The sequence below is a fragment of the Haliaeetus albicilla genome, chromosome 23, assembly GCF_947461875.1.
Source record: "Haliaeetus albicilla chromosome 23, bHalAlb1.1, whole genome shotgun sequence".
Taxonomy (NCBI): Eukaryota; Metazoa; Chordata; class Aves; order Accipitriformes; family Accipitridae; genus Haliaeetus; species Haliaeetus albicilla.
Genome location: NC_091505.1, coordinates 9,575,085 through 9,589,987, shown reverse-complemented (window position 1 = coordinate 9,589,987; position 14,903 = coordinate 9,575,085). Strand labels below are relative to the sequence as shown.

Genomic DNA, 14,903 nt, shown 5'->3' with positions numbered 1-14,903 from the left:
TATCTCTTTTTTTTTAAAAAATTTTTTTGGGGGGGGGGGGGGCGAAAAGGGCGGCTGTCACGCACCCCGCTTCCCTGTGGGAAGTGAGGCTGGCGGTGAAGGCCTGGCGAAGGCTTTCCGGAGGAGCGCAGTGCCCGGGGTGCGTTTCGGCGGTCGCTGAGGGGAGGAGGCGGCTGGAGCGGCCGCTGCTGGGGCTGCCGGCGGGCCTTGGCTCGGGTGGTGAACTCGCCGCCGGTGCTCGCCGTCAACCCCCCCCCGGCAGTAAAATGGCAGCAGAAAGTTGGAAGCAGCGCCCTTGCCCGCTGCAGCACGGCGCTTGGGCCCGCAGCTGGAGGGGCGTGCAGAGGGCCTGCGCTTCCAGAAGTAACCAAAAGCCGTTCGGCACCTAAAAACTCGATGGTGTCTTACCTGCCGGCTTTCTTTGCCCAATAGCTCATTTTGGACAGAATTGCCCAAAGTGTTTTCATTCAACCCTGCTTGTTGAGGAGAATCTCATTTGTATACTCTTGCCATTTGAAATGTACGTTTTGTGTCAGTGTCTTGCCTTTCTAATACAAATATTTTGAACAACACAGTTACTGTTTGACAACAGAGGTTTTATCTGTGCTAGTCTCGTTGTGCTCCCTGGTAGGCCACCCCTGGCAACAGGGAGCAATATGCGAAGGCCTAGTGTAAAAATAAAAACTGAGACCTTACAGTAAAGGACAATTTGGAAAAGGGGGTTAAAACAGATGTATGGTCCCACCGTATTTGTTCATTTTTAACAGGATAACCAATATATATTTTATGTTAGTGAACACATGTTTTAATGGAATTCATTTCCAACATAGACAAATAAAGTGACCTTATTAAGGCAGACCCTAATGCTGAATAGCGAGGGGCTGGTAAAACAGCTATTGATGCAGCAAGTTGAACAGTTGAGATCCTGCCTGAATTTCTACAGGTATAGAAGATAAAAAATGCAAATGCATCTGTATCCAAATAGAAATCACAGGAGAGTCATCTTTCCTGTAGAGCCACATCTATCAGTTGAGGGTTACAAATATGAGAAGTATTAGGGGAGTTTTTCCATGCATGCAGCATCTTAGAGAAAGAAAGAAGGGAGGAGAGAAAGGAGGAGAGAACATTCACAAAAAGGAATGAGTTTGCAGTAGAAGTAAGGAGAGACAGGCAGGAGAACAAAGGAGGAAAATGAGAGAGTTGGAAAAGAAAAATTACTAATATTTACAAAGGGGAAAGAGAGCAATCAGCAACATCAAATCCTGATTTTGAATACTGGTTTCAGCAACTTAGAATTTCTCCTATGCTCTGTTGAACCACGTTTTTCAACCATGAGAAATCTCAAAATTATTTTAACAATTGCAGGAACTCAGAGGTGGAAAGAGAAAAGTCATCTACCAGAATTCCACTGAAAGAGAGATGGGCTGTTCCTTTACTTAAGAAAAGCAGAGGAACTTCATATAACAAAAGGTAAGATTAAAGAGATTATTCTTTTCTTTTGTCCAGGTCTATGACTTTGTGAATAACAGGTATTTATCAGTGAAACTTTGCCTGTAACCTTAGTATTCTGTAACTGCACTGGACAGTATGGTTAGATGATGGTTTTCTGATTATAAGCACTTCGGATAGCTTTTATGATAGCCGTTTTTGGTGTAAACTTCAAATATACCTTCAGTGAATGTTGTGTATTCTAAAATATTTTACGGCTGGTAGACTTTAACTGTTGAGACCTATTTTTTTCTTAGTACCATTTTCTGAAATTCCTGCTATTGTCATTATCCTTTTTTTCTCCTGGATATTTCCAATATCTTGATCAAAATGTTCCAGATGGAGTCATTCTAGTCCTTTATACAATGCTGTAGTAACAAGACAAATTAGTAGATGACATGAATTTAAGGTCATTGTAGTTTTTACAGGCTTATTCTTTTAAATGTTCTTTGCCTTTAAGCTATTTCCATCTTACTAGATGTGCATGGTTCATTGAAGAACCTGTTGAATCTGTTTAGAGTTGCAAGTATGTAATGAGCTTTCATGCTTTTTTTTGGTATTTGCTTTTGGTATTTTTCCACTGCATAATTACAGTTTATGTCAGGGTTACTTATTTTGGAGAAAATACAGGCCACATTTTTTTCATGTTGTGTAAGTATGTGTTAGCTTTATTTTACGCTCATGTAACTTACAGCAGGCTTTGTATCATGTGTTTCATCACATAAATAAAATACATTTTTTTCTTGATGTAAGCAAAAATTTCCAAAGTACTTAAAATCTCAAGTCTAACAGTTCTAAATAAAACATAAATAGCACAAGACTTGTGTGCTACTGCCAAAGGTGAATAAACATTATGTTAAAAATCTCCTGTCAGAAAACTAGCTTACTTGGTTTGTAGAAACCTTGTCTAATATATCCTGACATTCACTGGAAGACATAGAAAACAGTTTATAGCAGCACCTAACTAAGGCCCTGAAATTATCAAATTTTGTGTATGTGTTCAGCCTTTTGTGAGAAGAGTGGTAAACTGACTTTAGTAGGTTTCCTCAGGATATGAGATAATGATTTGAAGTGTACAGCAGTGAATATGAAAAAGAAAATTCATTTCAATCTTAGCAGATGATCAGCTTAAGCTTGATGTCTTAGATGCACGTAATTGTCTTTTGGTCACTGTGGCTTTCATTTGCTAACACCAATCCCAAATTATCTGATCTTGGCACAGTACCTCACATGATGATAATCTCAACAACAGGAAATTCTACAAGTTTGGTCTATACTTCGTTTCAGTGTCTCTAAATTAGCTTTCCTTAGGGTGTCTCTAATTTTAATTTTGATAGAATAAAGGCTGCATAATTCCGATTACAGAACGCGTTACTGCTTTCTGTGGAGCTAAAATGATGCCTAGTACATAATTTATAAGGACTTGGGCCTGATCTCATCTAGATAGGCAAGCATTGCTGTGTTTCTTGTCAAATTCGCTTAGTAGCTGATTTTACATGATTCAGTACACAGCAATAGGTGCTGGGATATCTTGGGTCAGAATCAGGTCAAGGTACTTGATCAGATACAGTTCATTTCAGAAGTGGGTAAAGATATGGTGTAGTATGTTCCAGGATATTGGAGGTCAAAACTGAAATTTCATCTGTTAATAACCCATGAAATACAATACAACACAATTATTTGTATTGAGTAGTCACTATTTAATAGTCGACATTCACGAGAAGCTGCGATATGTTTGCATGTGAACATCCATTGCATTTTCCTGCATTTTAGAACATCAGACAATGTAAAGTGTGATGCTATGGCTCTGTATTGTTTTGGCAGCAATTCCATCTTAAGGACTTCTACTAACCTTCTACATTTTGCCCCCTTTCCCTTAATTTTAATCTGTCTCTCATTCTAATATTGTAGTTTATGAAGCCTCAGTACATGCTGGAAAACCAGCTTCATATTATTCTTATACCCAAATAAAGAACTTCTTTAGTTGGATGAACTAAAATACTTACATTTTACCATGCTGTTCTATATTTCTTTGTATATATTGTGAGAAATGATGTCTATCTTAAGTGTTTTAGTAAACATATCTCCAGTTTCTTTAGATGATTCTCTTATTTCCAGATTTTGTTGCAACACTGTGTTTTCTGAACAATTCTCTAAAAATGTGAATCTGTGGTTCCCTCTTCTTTTTTTTGACACCTCACACCCCCCACACACCCCCACTCCCCTGTGAGCAGACTATGTTTCTGGTTTGTAACACATCACTGACATTGCTATCCTCGTCAAAAGTTTTGACGTTATAAATAATTGGTAGTTATAGTTTGTTGGTTACTTATAGCAGAGTTTTCCGTGTCTGAGAAATATTTTTGTTAGGTTTCTCAGTGTGGATAGCTTGGTGGTAAAAATGCAGTTGTATTTCAGAGTGCTATTCAAGAATAAAATGCATACATACTAAATTTTCTCTTATCCAGGTCTCGGTATGTTTTTATAACGGATTGTGTGTATATGACAGATCTTATATAAGAATATATACACTGTTGGTTTTTTTTTTTTTTAAATACCCAACATGAAAGCATAAGGTAGAGTGTGAGCATTAGCCTCCAATATTTGCTTGCTGTCAAACATAGTGCCTTTTGTATTGGTATGTTGTAGTAACTGTATAGTGGTATGTAGTAGCTAATATACTAGAAGTTTTTTCTGCTTTAATGAATGTAACTTCTTGTCTCTATCATGGTTTCTGTACAGAAAAATATTCACTGGAAAATTTTGTCCTTTGTTTATCAATATTAATGGTGTTAGCGTCATTTGAAAATCAAGTGTGTTGCTGTCATGCAAGAAAGCCTTGCTTTCTTGATTTAGAATTAGCTCCATAAATCAAATTAAAAAGCATTATTTCTTTTGTACAGAACAAGTGCACTTGCTGGATAAAGAGTGCAAGGAAACTTTCTGGCACGTTGCCAGAAATTAAAAATAAATCTAATGTGCTTTGACTGTGTGAGGTGTTCTTTTCTGTTTGCTTTCTTCTGTTAAAGTAGTTGAGCGCCTTCTAACTTCAAACACTTGAATATGGACAGAATAAATGGCTTCAGAAAATACCTGCATGCACATCTTAGAAAGTGCTTTGGGTTATGGAAACATATAAGTGGGACAAAGATGAATTTGTGAGAGATTTAAGAAGGATCTGTTTTCTGGGATCAGACAAATTAACATTTAAAACAGGTTCTAGTCACATAGTTGCAGCCTAGGTGGAAACTTCAAAAACTCTTTTCAGATCTTCCTTTGGCTATGGGAGACATTAACTTTTCTGGAGTATATACAGATGAATTTCTGACAAAGGGACATGTGTTTAGTCACGTTCCTACTGAGGATGCACCTGAAGCTGTCCACATTGCTTATATAGCTTTGCAGCGTATGCAGTGGAAGAAAGAGCCAGCAGTTCACATGTACTGAGACAGACTAGATGTGATGCAAAGTAGCAACAGGGATCTTATTAACATGAGAGTTGAACTCCTAAGCTTCCATCCTAGAGGAGTGTTTTCAGATAATTTCATTGTAAATTACTGGGCTTTTCGAGTGGATGATACTTTATCTCAGAAAAAAGTAAGACATACATAATACCTAGGTGACTCTCTGCGTACTTAGAACGTTATTTTGGTGATATTCATGTTGCATTCTAGTCTCTGACTTTGACACCCTTAGTCTTCAAAGTTGCCACAAGTGCCTGATTTTCTTACTTGTCTGGGGCAAGGAGGCAAACATTGTTATTTTTCTCCAGAATATTACATTCTGATTAAAAAGTTTTCCAGACACTGATGTTATGATTTGGATCTTTTATGTAAGTGGGGTCCAAAGACTTCTGATAGGCAAATGTCTTTGCTTCCTGCAGCTATGCTTATTTTTCTGTGTTATTTAAAGCAGCTAAATGTGTATATAAGGTACCACTCTGTGCACTTTTTTTTGTATGAAAGGTTCCTCTCAGTACTACACAATGTGCTAGACACCCCTAAACGCCCATTCCCCCCAACATAGGCAGCGTCCTGCCTTGTCCCTGTTACATTAGGTCTTGCTGCTGAATTTTCCACATATGTGAACTGGGCATCAGTTGTGTGAGCATGAGACAGGACAGGTCTGCTGGTGAGTTTTATCTGTTTAGTGATTTATTTCTAAACCTTAAGATTGCTAATATTCAGAGACCATCCTGGTCCTTCTGCTTTTCTGAAGGTTAAAAGAAGGTTGTAACTACAGGCTGAACACCAAGCTAGCTGATTTAGAAACATCTTGTGTAGCTCTCTGTAACAATCTTTTTTTTTGATTGAGATACGTGGCTTCATGCTGAGGTAATCTGCAGGGGAAGGAGAGCTTGTAGTAATGAGCTCTTCTTCCCCTGCTGATTATTATGTCCAATCCACAGGCAACTCTGAATGCAGTATGTGGCTGCATAAAACATTTTTAAAGATAAGACTGATCAACGCTTTTTTATGGCCATGGGTCCACGACCAGGGTTTATGCCCTGTAAAATGCTGAAAACTTTTTTTTTTAATGAATTTGTGCTCCTGCTATAAGGGGGATAGGTATCTTTACTTCATCTGACTACTGCTGTTCATCCAGCTTTATAATTATTTCAGGTTTTAATCTGTTTTCAGATGCAAGGTGTTACTGGAAGTTTTGAAAGATCATTTAGAGCTATTTCTAATAGATGGAAAGTTCACATTATCTGTAGCAGCTAAAATATGAATGACTTCCTTTGTTTCCTTAGTAACATCTACCTTATATGACACTTACGATGCTTAGGAATTCTTCAACAATTTCTACTGTGTTTGACTAAGTACCTTTTGATTCTGTCTCATCAGGAGACACTTAAAGAAAGAGGAGAAAATGAATTGCCTCACCATTTTGAATTAATCACAAAAGATATTCCTGGCAAGAACTACAAGAAAAAGAATTCACGTGCAGAAGCAAATGCATTTTCAAACTAGTCCTGTATGTTCTTTTGTAACTAAACCATTACTTTTTGGCTATGGATAAAACAATAATAAAAATGGAAAATGCAGTTTTCCTCTCTGAATTGAAACTTGCAAACTAACCAGCAAACACTGTCATCCCTGAGAGAAGTGCCTCCACATCAGGGGTCAATCCGGTTCTGTTTCGTGTTGGCTTTTTTGGTTGGGGTTTTTTGTGGGAGGGTTTTTTTTTGTTTGGGTGGGTTTTGTTTGTTTGGTTTTGTTTTGTTTTGGAATATTGGTGTCAATGTAAGCCATGTTAGAGAAGGCACCAATAAATGGTTTGTTACATTACTGGGAAGGATGTTATTACTGGGAAGGGTGTTATTAAAGAATTTAGGAAAGATGTTGCTTCTAGCTGATACAGGTTGTTTTTCTATTCTTCTGTCCAAAAATATTGGAGATAAAATGGAAACTTATAAAACAGATGTGCATATAGATGCCTGTATAGACCTGATGTGCATGTTTATGATCATGATGATTAGAAAAATGTATAAAACTCAAATCTAGAATTGATTAGTTTGCCATGGTTTTTAGCATTCTACATAAGATTTAAAAGTAGATAGTTAACTTCTGACTTTCTCTTTCTAATAAGCACATGTGTGTATATTACTTTAGTGAGTTTTGTGGGTTTCACTGCAGTAATAACTCTTTGTCTGTGGGTGTTGGTTTTATATATGTTTTTTCTTATATGTATGTATTGAATCTTTAGGTCATATTTTAAAGTATACCATGTCATACTTTCTCTGCCTTTTCTTTTGTTTTCAGAAATTTTTCATACATATTGGACTTCTGTCAGGTGTCTTGATTTCCACTTCCCTATTGTCCCCGTTAGCAAATACAGTATATTTTCATCATGCATGTCTACTTAGATGAAGCGTTACCTTTTCTTAGGCATACTTTCAAAGATAAAGCAGTATAGTATCAGTTATTTCTACGGTGTTAGTCTAAATATACACTGGAGTACTCTGATTTTAATCATTAATCAAGATGTCAAATTAACCTAATTTCTAATACATCAGCAAGCAGAAATTAAAATAAAATATAGGCTGATTTTGTCCAAAATCTGAACATATCTTAATTATCAAAGTAGTTCTGAATTGAAGGCTTCTATCTCCTTCATTGTAAGTAAACTCTGTAAATACCTTGTATCCTATTACAAAAACAGAGCTCAACATATAGATGAGCTCTAAAATAAAAGATTTTTTTTTTCTCTTCGAAGTTTAATATGCATTCTTCATTTCTTATAGTTAGGTGAGCTGGACCAAATTTTAAGAGTTATGTTTGTTTAATGTTGCTGTCTTCTCAGTACCTATGTTTCTTAGTCTTTTCCAGCATTCCCCTAGGTGGCACCATGACCCACTGAACAGCTCCTGTAGACTTCAGAGCAAGTAACTTGTAACTACAGGATGTGTCTGCTGGGTGATGCGAACACATTTTCAAACTCTACTTGGTCGTCCTTCTTTTAACCACTTGTACTGTTTCTCGGAGACAACATTGTTTCCATACTAGGTCAGAAATAGTAATGATTAGAACATGGACAACAAATTATTTTAGTAGTACAAGCTATTATTTACTTGAAAAATCAACTTGGAAGTATCTCATGTAGATAATTTAATTCCTTTGCATTAAAGGGAAGGAGGACACTGACACTGCAATGCAATAGACTATGACACACTTGTGCTTATTTGGGTAACAGAGGACTACTGTTGTCTGTATAGAGCTTCATGGGACTACATGCTTCATTTAGATCTAACTCTGTTTCCTACTCCCAGCTCCAATCCTAGTCCTGCTTTACTGCTAGTATCACCAATTCTTCTGCACCTCATGCATTGTTTCTTTAGTCCCTAAGTACAAATACCTGTGGGGTAAATGAAAGTCCTGCTTCTCAAGCATGCTAAGATTAAGCAAAAAGAATTTAATCTGATGGTCTGAAAAGCCACATAATTAACTTTTATGGGAGGACTAAACTGTATGATCATTAGATACATGTTTTGTCTTCATACTCAATGTCATACCACTTCTTCTTTGGAATAGGGAGCAATAGAGATTTAATGATGAGGAAAAAAGAGAAAAGCTAGTCCTAGCCCATAGTTTTCTTACAGGTGGAAGAAGCCTTCTGAGAGAGCTGACAGCAAAATAGGAGCAGATGTTTTAGATAAAGAGGAGTTGGGAATCTTTTGCAGTTAGTGTTTTATTGACAGTAGAGCTTAAGTTAAAAGGCAACATGATATCTGCTGCCCAGTCCTACAGGTTATTTGAGAATTTTCACATAATAAAAAGGCTGATGGGATTATTATTGTCTCTGTATGTGATGGTGTCTAATGAAAAGTTGATATTATGAGAAGTTTTTGCAGTCTTCTGTTTGGAGCATGTTTTTAATGATTTTTAGAATAAATAAAAACCATTTTTGTTGGAGTTAATGAGGTTATCATCAGTGTCCTAGAACACTTGTCTTGGAGACTTATCGCAGCCTAACTGAACATAAAAGAAGGTTCATCATGCAGGCAGATAAGTTTTGCCATATAAAAATATGACTTAGAAATGACAGTAAGCAACAAATAATGAAATAATTATGAATTGTACCGCTCCTAAGTCTGTCATTGTTAGTGAAAAGATTGTTCTTGATTTTAATATCTGCACAGTTGTAGCTGCCGTCTATTTGCTATCAGTTGCAGATTTGAAGTGCTGTTAACAAAACTCTAGAACACTGTTTTTCCACATATTTTCTTCCTGGTTTTTTTCATTCGTTAGACTGATTCTTTGTGTCTGTGTCTACACTAGAATTTACGAGGGTGCAGAGCTGGTGCTGAGAATCTGGTATTCCCAGGATTTGTATTCCAGGGGATCAGACTAGCTCTGATCTCATCCCTTGGGGTCTGTTTCACATCTTACAATCATTTGCTTCAGAAGTTCCTGATCTGAACTAAAACACCAATATAAATGCAGTCTGTATGTACTGTATCTGAGAGTACCAAACTGATGATGTCCCATAAGCAATGTGTAGTTTAATGTCTATTCACACATACGTGCGCACACACTTTGGGCATTTTTAATAGGTCTTCATTTTCTAGTTACACTTTTGAAAAAGTAACAGTCCAACTTCACAACAGCAAAAAGTGTGGGCTCTGTTGTATCTAGGCTCTTTGTGTCAGACGTTAGTAGCAAATTCTAGTTCCTTTTCTAAGAGCATATTGCTTTACTGCTCATTTAAGGGGCTTTCTCAAACAGATCTGATTTATATGATTGCTTATCAAAGGAAAGTCTTACCAAGTTACTTTCTTCTATTTTAATACAGCATTGATCTTGTGAGTTGAAATTCATATCTGGAAAAACAGTTTCCTTCTGGAGCTAATTTGTGTCACTTGGTGCTATGGATCAGTATTCTGTTAATCAGAAATGCATTACTCTGAGACATCATTTCTTTACAAATATGTATTGTGGTTCCAGTTCATGGATTTGAAGAAAGTCCTAAAAGCAGAGGACAGTCTTTTAGATTGACTGGTCTGGTACAAATACTCTATGTTTAATATATGCTTGTATAGTGTCATTCCAATGGACTGCCAACTTTTTTGTCTAGTTGCTAGTCAGATATTACTGACAGAAGTAACAGTGTGCAAGATTAGGAGTACATTTATTTGTAAAGGAAGAGGAAGTCAGGGCTGTGTGGCAGAAATTATAAATCTGGAACAGGCTGGTCAAAGTGTTCTTTTCTAAGACAGAATTCAAGCTTTGGTACTAACTTGAGGGCGTCCAGAACCCTAGTGCTTGTAGTGCCCTGTGATGTGCAGTTTCTATAAAAAGTAAACTCAAGTGCCGCAGTAGTAGTAAGTTCAGTACCTCTGCTTCCTTTATTTAATTTCTTATATTTTTCTTTTTATTACATTATCCTATCATTTCCTAATAAGCCTGAGTTTATTAAATTTGATATTTTATTGGAATAAGTTCATGTTTATACTCAAATTTAAACTTTGTGATTAATCTGTGCATGTTCCCTTTTCAATGCTGTATGAATAGTGTGTTTTGCTATCATTTTTTTTATCACCTTGTTTGGTTGATTTTGTTATTAGTTCTGTATTTTTACCTTTATATAACAATCAACATTTTACAGTGTAGTTCCCTTAAATATTTTGATTCCTTTTGCAAACATTAGTTAGAAGGAAGGCCAACACTTTAGAACATGGTTACATAAGTTTAGCCTGTGAAAATCTGAACATTTTTAATTTATATGTTCACTGCTGAGAATGCAGACAGAAGTTTGTGAAATGAGTCAGTCAGTCATATCTAGAACTCAGAATTGGCAAATCTCTTGCTACAAGTCTCATCAGAAGGAGGTGTTACCCTCTCTGGAAAGTGTCTTTTCTCTACTGGCTTGTTAGGCATCTGCATGCATGAGGAATGGATCTATATAACTAAATAAGTAATAATAATCCTCCGTGGCATTTAAACATCTGGCATACTTCAGTTTAAAGTGTGCACAGAAATTACCAGAGTTAAAACTAAATGGACTTAAATCTGTGCAGAGCCTGAAAATAGCAGTTCTAGATATAAATATTTAAACCTACTTGAAGTCTGGTATATCAATTTTGGCAGCATTGAAGACCGTAGAGCCTCCAGTGTTGTTAGTGCCTGTGAAAATGGCACAGGGCAAATGCAATGTAACAAAGTTTTACAGCTTTAGATTCCTGCATGTAAATTATTTCTATGCCCAGTACTTAAAATCTAAAGCCACAACAGGTTTTAATCTCAGGAGATATGGAATCATGTTGATGTGAGAGAGCAGGACTGTGAAGCCACTACAGTATTTACTTGTGTATCATCTATTACATATTCTATTGCTTTTTAAAATGGTTGTGCCATACATCACAAGCTACAGAAACAGTCACCTATGTGTATGTTTTGCTTAAAGAAACTGAATATCCTTAGTAACTTGCATGCTGTAGTTATGTTCTATTTGTTTTGCTAAATGCCTACTTCCATTTTAGTAAGGTAACACTTACTTTTGTTAATTTCTTTTTGCTTGTAATTGCCAGTTACCACAGACAGGTAGTAATTTCCTATGCACCTTCAGGAGCAAGAGAATGAACAAATAGCTGCCAAGTACTGGTGTGTTTTCACACAGAGGATGCTTCCCCACTCCAAACTAATTCTGCAACACCACAATTTTTAGCCAATTGTTGTGGTTTAACCCCAGCCAGCAACTAAGCACCATGCAGCCACTCACTCACTTCCCTCCCGCCCAGTGGGATGGGGGAGAAAATTGGGAGGAAACAGGTGAAACTCATGGGTTGAGATAAGAACAGATTAATAGAACAGAAAGGAAGAAACTAATAATGATAATAATAAAGTGACAATAATAATAAAAGGATAGGAATATACAAAACAAGTGATGCACAGTGCAATTGCTCACCACCCACTGACCAGTGCCCAGTTAGTTCCGAGCCCCGCCCCCTGCCCTAAGCCAACTCCCCCCAGTTTATATACTGGGCATGACGTCACATGGTATGGAATACCCCTTTGGCCAGTTTAGGTCAGCTGTCCTGGCTGTGTCCCCTCCCAACTTCTTGTGCCCCTCCAGCCTTCCTGCTGGCTGCGCATCAGAGGCTGAAAAATCCTTGACTTAGTCTAAACACTACTTAGCAACAACTGAAAACATCAGTGTGTTATCAACATTCTTCTCATACTGAATCCAAGACATAATACCATACCAGCTACTAGAAAGACAAGTAATTCTATCCCTGCTGAAACCAGGACACCAATCTATAAGAACAACAAACCATTGATTCATTTTTATACTTTTTTGATTGTACTACTTATGATGTAGCTATATGTTCTAAAACATTCTTTGCAAGGTAAATTATTAATAAGTAATCTTCAGTTTGTTAATAACAAGCCTTACATTTGCCTTTTTTTTTTTTTTTTTAAATCATTGGGGAAATTTTTTACTTCACTGTTGTGGGATCATATAAATTTCTTTTTCTTTAGTCTAGGGTGATTCTTCAGTTCTTCATTTGAGTGAGTCTTAACATCTTTATTAAAATATATCTTGCTCTCTAGTAGTTTTTCAACCTCTACCATGGTTGTGTGTCTGAAAACGACACTTAGAGTTAGAAATGCTAACGTCTGAATCCTTTGTAGTTTATTCACTTATTTAAGTGGTTCTGCTTATTTCTACTGATGCATCAAGTCGAAAGAACCCGAAGCTCAAGATCAAAAGATGATCTTCCTGGTAAATATGCAGCATATAGAGAGCTAACCTTCCAAAGCAATTTTATGTATTAGCATTTTCAAAATTATCTACATAGAGGAACCACTGAAATACAGCTTTATATTCACTAGAACTAGACTTTATCTGTCTAGACTTAATTATGCAAAGTGTTATTAAAACTCAGTGGTATATTACTTAACAGATTGATCCATAATGACATATTTATTTGGCATGCAGAGAGTCTGTATGAATTTTGATCTAGTGGATACTGTTTGGTTCTTCTATGTCACAGTAAATGAGGTAAAATGGGGTACTGTGTTTGTGGCCTTCACAAGCTGTGCAGACTGCCCTAACGAATTTTAGTTACCATTCTCTTCTGCAGTTATCAAAAGTGTCCCTACTCAAATTCTCATACACTCCTGAAAGAACAAGCTGTGTGTAAGGACGTTTCCTGGAGAAACATAAGAAAGAATTGATCTTCTGCAGGCAAGGGGACACTAACTTCCACGTGACACCCTGCTGTACTTGGTGGTATATGCTATTACATGCAATGAGTCTGATTTCAGTCAACAGAACAAAACGTTTAGGCTTGTACTTTGGCATAGTGTGTATATGTGTATGACCAGTTGCCTTTAAGAAGAGATGCATGTGCCCCTTGTGTCTTTATCTATGTATATATGTACATGCATAAAACCAGATGTAAGCTGGAAAGGTATCTTACATTAAAAAAGTGTCTGCACATATGAAAAAGATAGTGGTTTGTGTAATCTGTAGAACTCAAAAAGTGGTTTCTAGATATGTCATGTCTTGCTCAAGTGTTCTCTCTTTTAGTTACAAGTTCAGCTAAGTGATCAATGAAGAGTAAAACTAAAATAGACTGAGTTTAGCAACTAAATAAGCCTGGAACAATAAAAATAATCGTTATCTTCTGTCTCTTCCCCCTTCTATTTCTTTTTGCATTTTATCTTCTTGCCTTGCATCTTCCATCCTTCTTGGATTATGTGGAAATGAATCCTCATAAAATATTAAAAACTGAATGCTAACCTAAATTATTAATAATTGAAGCATCATTATAGTCGCCTTCTATAGCATGTGACCTATCCTGCTCCTTATTGGCTTTCCAGCTCTGGTTATCCATTTTTGGGGAATAGGTATTACTAATTTCCAGAGAATGCTCAGAAAAGATGGTTGCTCACATAAGAAGAACGGTAATGATATATTTAAGCACATGTAAGTGAGTATTAAGAAATACTTCTTTTCTTCTACTTTGTTTTCTTTTTCCATTACTGTATATTGGGATAGTTGGAGAGTATTTCTTTCCCATTTTAACTGACAGCAGCTACTATATAGGTTTTTCTTTGTTTCATCATTTTCATTTACTTTTTTAAAATATTTTGCCATTACTTTTACATTTTAAGCTTTGTCCACAACCTCTCCTAACCACAAGAGCTCTGAGAAGCTGTTGTTTGTTTACTTTAAGACTCCATCTGCCCAAAGGAGGATTTGGGGAGAGACTGATAGTTTCTCTGCATCTCATTTTTCAGTGATTCTGTAGGCCTTCCTCATGAACAGCAAGTCATAAATATTTGGATTTTGAGTGTGCTTAAGTACAGGGATTAGAAGTAGCCATTTCAGTTGTGATACTCTACTGGGAAGACATTTGCCTGGCAGTCTATTTGAAAATAACACTGGCATGTTTATCTCCTTTGAAACACCTCGAAACACCCACACACATCCCCACAGCCTCCCATGCTTTCACACACACTGAATTGCCAAGTGACCAAGAAAGCTAGTGATAACTATTAAGGATGAAATGATTGCAAGATCAAGTCATTGCAGAAGTCTCAGGTCATTACACAGGGTCTTAAACTCCTTGCAGGTTTTAGAAACTTCCAAGTGTCAGTGATGGTAGCTCTGGGAAAGGGCTGTCCGTACCTTTTAAAAAAATTCCAAGTCATTCCATCATTCCTGTGTGGTGTTCCAAAAGCTGGCATTTCACAAATAAACTTCAAGAAAAAAGCTTAGAGGAAAAAAGAACAAGTTTGCTTATTCAATAAATAACTTTTGTTGCACCTGTTCAACCCTAGTGTCATCTTCCTAGACTTCCTGTGTTACTTCTGTTCATGCACTGAAGATTCAGATTACTGTCACATGATCCATCAAGATGGCTTGATCTTATATTAATTCATTACAGTGCACAGACCCTGGTT

At 36.7% G+C, this 14,903-nt stretch overlaps 1 long non-coding RNA gene across 2 annotated transcripts; it reads left to right on the top strand.

The window, feature by feature from the left end:
• Positions 1 to 48: 48 nt before the first annotated feature.
• On the top strand, positions 49 to 13,622 carry LOC138690716 (uncharacterized). Of its 2 annotated transcripts, XR_011329491.1 has the most exons (3): positions 49 to 1,470; positions 5,546 to 5,619; positions 6,336 to 7,946. It is a non-coding gene; the product is annotated as an uncharacterized lncRNA (long non-coding RNA). The 2 variants fall into 2 exon arrangements; XR_011329492.1 differs by lacking the exons at positions 5,546 to 5,619; positions 6,336 to 7,946 and adding an exon at positions 13,076 to 13,622.
• The last annotated feature ends 1,281 nt before the right edge of the window (positions 13,623 to 14,903 follow it).